This window comes from Otolemur garnettii, unplaced genomic scaffold, assembly GCF_000181295.1.
Source record: "Otolemur garnettii isolate 467f Iridium unplaced genomic scaffold, OtoGar3 scaffold00118, whole genome shotgun sequence".
Taxonomy (NCBI): Eukaryota; Metazoa; Chordata; class Mammalia; order Primates; family Galagidae; genus Otolemur; species Otolemur garnettii.
In genome coordinates, this window is record NW_003852513.1 from 1518571 (window position 1) to 1527483 (window position 8913).

At 36.6% G+C, this 8913-nt stretch overlaps 1 protein-coding gene across 1 annotated transcript in view; it reads right to left on the reverse strand.

The window, feature by feature from the left end:
• RNGTT (RNA guanylyltransferase and 5'-phosphatase) overlaps nucleotides 1–8913 on the reverse strand; it is a 354972-nt gene that overhangs the window by 300220 nt on the left and 45839 nt on the right. The window lies entirely within an intron of this gene.

Consider the following 8913-nt stretch of genomic DNA (forward strand, 5'->3'; position numbering starts at 1 on the left):
TAATGAACCAGCAAGTCTTCCTATTGCTCCTTCAGCATCAAAGACAATATGCAAAACTAAAGATCATAATTCCCCACCTCTCTCTTTTTCAAAGTTGCGCAAATGCCATAGTTCTTCACAGCTGTTTGTAATAAACGCTTGGTTAATAAAAATCTGTTCCCCTAATCTTCTTTCTTGAAATAGACCACTGCTCTATTATTATGAGACTGATATTCTCTGGGTTTTGACATTTTTTTTAAAGAGCACTTAGAAAAATCTTTTATTTATTTAGTTATTTAGTTGTTGAGACAGAGCCTCAAGCTGTCACACTGGATAGAGTGCTGTGGCATCATAGCTCACAGCAACCTCAAACTCCTGGGCTCAAGCAATTCTCCTGCCTCTGCCTCTCAAGTAGCAGGGACTACGGACACCTGCCACAACGCCCAGCTATTTTTTGGTTGCAGCCATCATTGTTGTTTGGCAGGCCCAGGCTGGATTAGAACCCGCCAGCTCAGGTATATGTGGCTGGTGCCTTAACCACTTGAGCAACAGGCGCCAAGCCTTTTTTTTTTTTTTCCGTCATTGTCACCGTTGGTAGAGTGCCATGGCGGCATAGCTCATAGAAACCTCAAACTTTTGGGCTCAAATGATTCTCTTGCCTCAGCCTCCCTAGTTGCTAGGACTATAGGCACCAGCCACAATGCACAGCTATTTTTTAGAGATGGGGGTCTTGCTCTTACTCAGGCTAGCCTTGAACCCATGAGTTCAGGCAATCCACCCACCTTGGCCTCCCAGAGTGCTAGGATTACATGTGTGAGCCACCACGCTCAGCCAATACATGGATTTTTAAAGTAAAATAAGGGTTACAAATTTACAAAACCCTCATCCAAACAAATCTCTATCCAGCACTTTGGGAGGCCGAGGCAAGAAGACGACATGAGATCAGGAATCTGAGATAGCCCAGACAACACAATGAGACCTCTATAAAATATGTCTTAAATGTCAGGCATGAGAGTATACTCCTGTAGTCCCAGATACTTAGAAGGCTAAGGCAGGAGGTTCGCTTAAGCCCAGGTGTCCAAGACTGCAGTAAGCTATGGTAGCACCATGTACTCTGGCCTGGATGACAGAGCAAGACTCTGTCTGAATCACAAAAAAAAACACAGAAAAATTTAGAAGATTATGTATTTGATGTAAAAAAAAAAAATCCATTAACTCAGCATACTATAAGCTTAGATATGTTTTCAATTTAAAAAAAAAAAAGCATTCTTCAGTTTTCTTCATTTCATTAGGAGAATGGGTCCATCTAGTGGCAAGTAAACCACAATATAAAAATAAAGATTAGCTCACTATTAACTATTTCAAAGCAATTTCTATTCAAATTTATCTTCATTTTCCAGGTAAGCTAATATCGCAAAATAAAATGATATGGCATTTATAGTTAAATTAAGAAACAAACTCCCCACTTAAAGGAGATGAAAACAAAGTATAGCTATAAAAATATACATGCTATGAGTGGTTTATGCAGGCCTGGTGGCAATCTATCTTTTAAAATAAAGCCTAGTCTCAACACATACCATTTTCTTTCTATCTCACTAACTTAATAAATGTTTATTATTAAAAAATGTACCTGGTAGCTGGGCATGGTGGCTCACACCTATAATCCTGATACTCTCAGAGGCTGAGGTAGGTGGACTGCTTGAGCTCAGGAGTTCAAGACCAGCCTGAGGCCAGCCTGAGTAAGAACTGGACCTAGTTAAATCACAACTAGAATCTACTAAAAAGAGAAAAATTGAGGCAAGAGGATCCCTTGAGCCCAAGAATTTGAGGTTCCTGTGAGCTATGATGCCACTGCACTCTACCTAAGGCGACAGACTCTATCTCAAAAATAAATTAATTAATTAATTAAAAAATTATTAATTAAAAATAAATTAATTAAGAATAAATTAATAAATAAATGTATCTGATCCATCTAAATCAGTAGTTCTTGACCAGAGGCATCTTTGCGCCCCAGGGGACATTTGTCAATGTCTGGAGATGATAGAAACTGTCAAAACTTTTGAGGCACCACTAGTATTCAGTGGGTGGAGGCCAAGAATGCAGTTAAAACACCCTACAATGCACAGGATTACCCTTCAAAATAAAGAACTATCCAGTATAGAATGTTAACAGTCCTGGGGATGAGACAATATCTAAATGGGCAACAAATATGATAAGAAAACTGGCCAAGCAACATGGCTCTGACCTATAACCCTAGCACTCTAGGAAGTCAAGGCAGGAGGATCCCTTGAGCTCAGTTCAAGACTAGCCTGAGCAAGGAGATCCTGTCTCTACTAAAAATAGAAAAACTAGCCAGGTGTTATTACAGCTGCCTGTAGCCCCACCTACTCAGAAGAGGCTGAGGCAGGCAAGCACTTGAACCCAGAAGTTGAGGTTGCTGTAAAGTAGGCTAAAACCACAGCACTATCCAAGGTGACAGAGTGAGACTGTCTCAAAAAAGAAAGAAAGAAAATAAATAAGAAAAGGAAAGTCAATAAATGAAATAGTTGGTTTTTGGAAAAGGTCAATAAAATAAACCTTTCTCCAACCTAACCAGGAAAAAAAGAGTAAAATCTCTTAATTTCATCAAACAGAAATGGTAATGATGAAATAACAACAGACTTCTCAGAAATTCAAAAAATCCTTAATGAGTATTATAAGAAACTCTATTCTCAGAAATACGAAAACCTTAAGGAAATAGACCAATACTTGGAAGCACGCCACCTATTTAGACTTAGCCAGAATCAAGTGGAAATGTTGAACAGGCCTATATCAAGTTCTGAAATAGAATCAACTATACAAAATCTTCCTAAAAAGAAAAGCCCAGGACCAGATGGCTTTACGTCAGAATTCTACCAAACTTTTAAAGAGGAACTAGTACCTATATTAGTCAACCTTTTCCAAAATATAGAAAAAGAAGGAATACTACCCAACACATTCTATGAAGCAAACATCACCTTGATCCCCAAACCAGGAAAATACTCAGCAAGAAAAAAAAATTATAGACCAGTATCACTGATGAATACTGATGCAAAAATATTCAACAAGATCCTAGCAAATAGAATACAGTAACACATCAAACAAATTATATACCATGATCAAGTGGTTTTATCCCAGGGTCTCAAGGCTGGTTCAATATACATAAATCTATAAATATAATTCATCACATAAACAAATTAAAAAACAAAGACCATATGATTCTCTCAATTGATGCAGAAAAAGCTTTTGATAATATCCATCATCCTTTCATTACAGAACACTTAAGAAAATTGGTATAGAAGGGACATTTCTTAAATTGAGAGAGGCCATCTACAGTAAACCCACAGCCAATATTGTATTAAATAGAGTTAAATTGAAATAATTTCCATTCAGATCAGGAACCAGGCAAGGTTGCCCATTATCTCCACTGCTTTTTAACATTGTAATGGAAGTCTTAGCCATCGCAATTGGGCAAGAAAAGGTGATCACAGGTATCCACATAGATCAAACTTTCATTCTTCACAGATGATATGATTGTATATCTGGAAAACACCAGGGATTCTACTACAAAACTCTTAGAAGTGATCAAGGAATACAGCAGCGTCTCACGTTACAAAATCAACACTCATAAATCTGTAGCCTTTATAAATACCAACAATAGTCAAGCTGAAAAAACAGTCAAGGACTCTATTCCATTCACAGTATTGCCAAAGAAGATGAAATATTTGAGAGTTTACCTAACACAGGACGTGAAAGACCTCTATAAAGAGAACTATGAAACTCTAAGGAAAGAAATAGCTGAAGATGTTAACAAATGAAAAATCATACCATGCTCATGGCTGGGAAGAATCAACACTGTTAAAATGTCCATACTTTCCAAAGCAATATACTATTTTAATGCAATCCCTATTAAAGCTCCACTGTCATACTTTAAAGATCTCAAAAAAATAATACTTCGTTTTAAATGGGAACAGGGAAAACCTCAGAATAGCCAAGACATTACTCAGAAATAAAAACAAAGCAGGAAATTAGGCTACCAGACCTCAGACTAGACTATAAATCGATAGTGATCAAAACAGCGTTGTACTGGCACAAAAACAGAGAGGTAGATGTATGGAACAGAATAGAGAACCAACAGATGAACCCAGCTACTTACCGTTATTTGATCTTTAACAAGCCAATTAAAAACATTCAGTGGGGAAAAAATTCCCTATTTAACAAATGGTACTGGGTGAACTGGCTGGCCACCTGTAGATGACTGAAACTGGACCCACACCTTTCACCATTAACTAAGATAGACTCTCACTGGATTAAAGATTTAAACTTAAGACATGAAACTATAAAAGTATTAGAAGAAAGTATAGGGAAAACACTGGAAGAAATTGGCCTGGGCGAAAATTTTATGAGGAGGACTCCTTGGGCAATCAAAGCAACATCAAAAATACACTACTGGGACCTGATCAAACTACAAAGCTTCTGCACAGCCAAGAACACAGTAAGTAAAGCAAGCAGACAGCCCTCAGGATGGGAGGAGATATTTGCAGGTTATGTCCCAACAAAGGTTTAAAACCCAGAATCCACAGAGAACTCAAACGTATTAGCAAGAAAAGAATAAGCGATCCCATCTCAGGGTGGGCAAGGGACTTAAAGAGAAACTTCTCTGAAGAAGACAGACGCACAGCCTATAGACATATGAAAAAGTGCTCATCATCCTTAATTATCAGAGAAATGCAAATCAAAACTACTTTGAGGGCGGCACCCGTGGCTCAGTAAGTAGGGCGCCAGCCCCATATACCAAGGATGGCAGGTTTGAACCTGGTCCTGGCCAAACTGCAATAAAAAAAATAGTTGGGTTTTGTGGCAGGCGCCTGTAGTCCCAGCTACTCAGGAGGCTGAGGCAAGAGAATCGCCTAAGCCCAAGAACTGGAGGTTGCTGTGTGCTGTGATGCCATAGCACCCTACCAAAGGCAACAAAGTGAGACTCTGTCTCTAAAAATATAATAATAATAACAATAAATAAATAAATAACTACTTTGAGATATCATCTACCAATAAGATTAGCTCACATCACAAAATCCCCAAACCAGAGATGTTGGTGTGGATATGGAGAAAAGGGAATGCAAACTAATACGTTCCTTTTGGAAAGATGTTTGGAGAACACTTAGGGAGCTAAAAATAATTTGATCCTACAATTCCTCAACTAGGTATATATCCAGAAGACCAAAAATGACATTACAACAAAGATACATGTACCAGAATGTTTACTGCAGCCCAATTCATAATTGTTAAGTCATGGAAGAAGCCAAAATGACCATCAACCCATGAATGGATTAATAACTTGTGGTATATGTACACCATGGAATTTATGCAGCCTTAAAGAAAGATGGAGACTCTTTCATGTTTACATGGATGGAGCTGGAACATATTCTTCTTAGCAAAGTATCTCAAGAATGGCAGAAAAGGTATCCAATGTACTCAGCCCTACTACGAAACCAATTTATAGGTATAAACATAAGGTATAAACTAATTATAGCCCAAGAATATGGGGAAAGGGGAGGGGGAGGATAGGTAGAGGGAGGGTAATCAGTGGGACCACACCTACAGTGCAGCTTACAAGGATACATGCGAAATTTACTAAATGTAGAATATATATGTCTTAACACAATAACTAAGAAAATGTTGTGAAGGCTATGCTAACCACTTTGATGAAAATATTTCAAATTGTATACAAAACCAGCACATTGTACCCCATGATTATAATGATGTACGTAGCTGTACGTAGCTATGATTTAATAAAAAAAAAAAAAAGAAAAGGAAAGTAACAATTACTAAGAATCTATTATAAGCCAAGTATTTTCAATATTTTTATTTAATCAAAAGAAATGCTTTTCACCAAAATAAACATGTGCTACTCATAAAAATACATATTCACAAATCTGTCACATGTATGTATAACAGGAAACACCTAAAGTAATTAGATTAGTTAAGCCAAATGGTTGTACACAGCCTACCACTTGCCAAGAAATTAGTTGTTTCTCTTAAAACACAAAATTGGTCAGGGCGTGGTGGCTCACACCTGTAATCCTAGCACTCTGAGAGGCAGAGGCGGATGAATTGCTTGAGTTCACGAGTTGGAGGTTGATGTGAACTATGACAGCATAGCACTCTACCCAGGGCAACAGCTGGAGACTCTGTCTTCAAAAAGAAAAAAAAAAAACAAAAACCCACGAAACTAATGTTTAAATTTCTCCAGTCCACAAAATTCTTACTCTCAAAACAGTTTATTGCTATACATACAAATAAATGCACACAAACTACAAAATCTCTTACTTGTAATTGTAAGTTTTAAAAAACTTTGGAAAAATAAAGTTTTTCGGTAAACTATTTAGAGACAAAACCTGACCTGAACTGATGTGATGTTATTTATAGTCTAATTTTCCTACTTAATGTGAATATTCTTATGTTTAACTGCAGAAATGTTAATGTGTTTAATTATGGGATGGTTTCTAACACACAGATTATCTCTAAGTACTACTTTCCACTAAAATAAACCAGGCTCCTTGGAGAAATCATTGATTCTAAGTTCTGCAGAATATCTTTTGCCAGAAAACAAACCATCAAAGACTACTGGGGTAATATTAAAAGCCACTTAAAGGGAATAAACATCAGCTGCAACTGACTTAAACCCATCACCTATATAAACAGTTATGAGTTTATAGTTTATATATCTATACATATATATACTCAAAGAAAACAAAAATAATCAGGTTCTATAATACTAACTCAATCTATATATTGAAAAATAACAAAAAAATTAAATATTTAACTTGCTTTCCCAATACAAACTGTATTTCAGGATAACTAAATTGTTGAGAAGGAATAGTTCTTTACTAAAGAAGAATTCTAGTTAATATATAGAAGAAATTAAAGAATTGGAACCTTTTACAACCCCTAATGAAATACTAGACCTAGGCACAGTCATCAAGGGGCACTAAAGTCATTAAGTAAAAAATAAAACAGAGACCTTTACAATAGAGGAAACAAGCTGCCACCACTTGAACCCCTTGCTCACCTTAGCACCACTAGGAGTACAACAATAAGACGTGTGCTTCCTGGTGTGGTGTGAAAGAAGTGGAGTAACAACCATGAAGTATTCTTGCCTAAAACCCTAAAAGTGAATCTAATCATATCTCTAGCCTGAACTGTTAATCTATAAGATATACAGGAGATAAGGGAAAAAGTTAATTGATATACCCTGGGGAAGCAATTACAGAAATCCAGAACATGAAACATTTTACAGAAAAATTATCTAGTTTCACCTGGATAATTCACCTAAATTGATGGCATTTAAAAACAGAAAATTAGGGAGACATAAGAGATATAACAACAAAATACAATATATATGGATACTGCTAGATCCTGGTTTGAAAAATAAACTTTTTTTTATTTTTTTGAGACCGAGTTTCACTCTGTCATCCTGGGTAGAGTACACTGGTATCACCAAAGGTCACAGCAACCTCAAATTCTTGTGCTTAAGTGATCCTCCTGCCTCAGTCTCCCAAGTAGCTAGGACTACAGATCCCTGCCACCAGGCCTGGCTAACTCTTCTATTTTTAGTAGAGCTAAGATCTCAGTATTGCTCAGGCTGGTCTCCAATTCCTGAACTCAAGTAATCCTCCCACCTCAGCCTCCCACCTCAGCCTCCCAGAGTGCTAGGATTACGGGAAGAAGCCACTGCATCAGGCCTGCAAAACAACTTTAAAAGATATTTTTTAGATAATTGAGACAATCTAAAATTTAGATGACATTAAGGAATTTGTTGACTTTTTAAACATAATCATTGCATGGTGATTATATAAAAAGCAGAAGTATTATCAGAGATGCATATGAAAATTTTTAGTAAAATGATATATCTATGACTTGCTCTACAGTTTTAAGAAATGGAAATCCTAATTAACCTCATTTGATCCTTACACATGGTATACATGTATCGAAATACCACATTGTACCCATAAGTACACACATTCATATGTGTCAATTAAAAATAACAATAAGAAGTGGGCCCAGTGACTCATATCCCAGCTACTCAGGAGTCCCAAGTGGATGACTTGAGCCCAACCACAGGTCCACCCCTGGCAACACAGCAATACCCCACTTCTTCATTTTTTTTAACAGTAATAAAAGAAAAAAAAAAGAAAAAGAAGAAAGAAATTAAATGCAGATGTGCCTCAGAATCATCAGAGGATCAATTCCACCCTTAAATACCAAAATACTCAGATGCTCAAGTGCCTTGCATAAAACAGTGTAGTATTTGCATATAACCTACACATATCCTCCCATATGCTTATTTAAATCATCTCCATATTATTTATAATACCTCATACAATGTACGTAAACAGCTGTTATATTGTATTCTTTTTATTTGTATTTTTTATTCTATTCTTATTTTTGGTTAGTATTTTCTTTCTAATGTTTTTGAGCTGGATATACTCAAAAGGCTGATTATACTCAAAAAACTTGTTAAGGGGATGGGGAAAGATGAAAAAAATCAAAATAATAATTAGTGAAATCAACAATGGATACATGGGGTTTCATATTACTATTCTAACCACTTTGGGTATGTCTGTAAATTTCCACAATTAAAAGAACTGAGTGGTAGGTACTGCCTCAGTGGGGGTCAGCACATGGTAAAAATTGGAAACATCTGGCCCCAAGAGTTTCAGATAAGGGACTGTGAAGCAGTAGTTCTTCCTAAAGATTAGAAAAGGTTTCAGGCAGCCTACAACATTAACCCATACCCACACCAATTATCAGTCGATTTAATCAACAGCTGATCCAGTTAACGATCACCTCAGCTACTCTAAAAACTTTTTTTAAAAAAACCAGGATAGCTTTAAAAAAAAAACTAACTTGGCC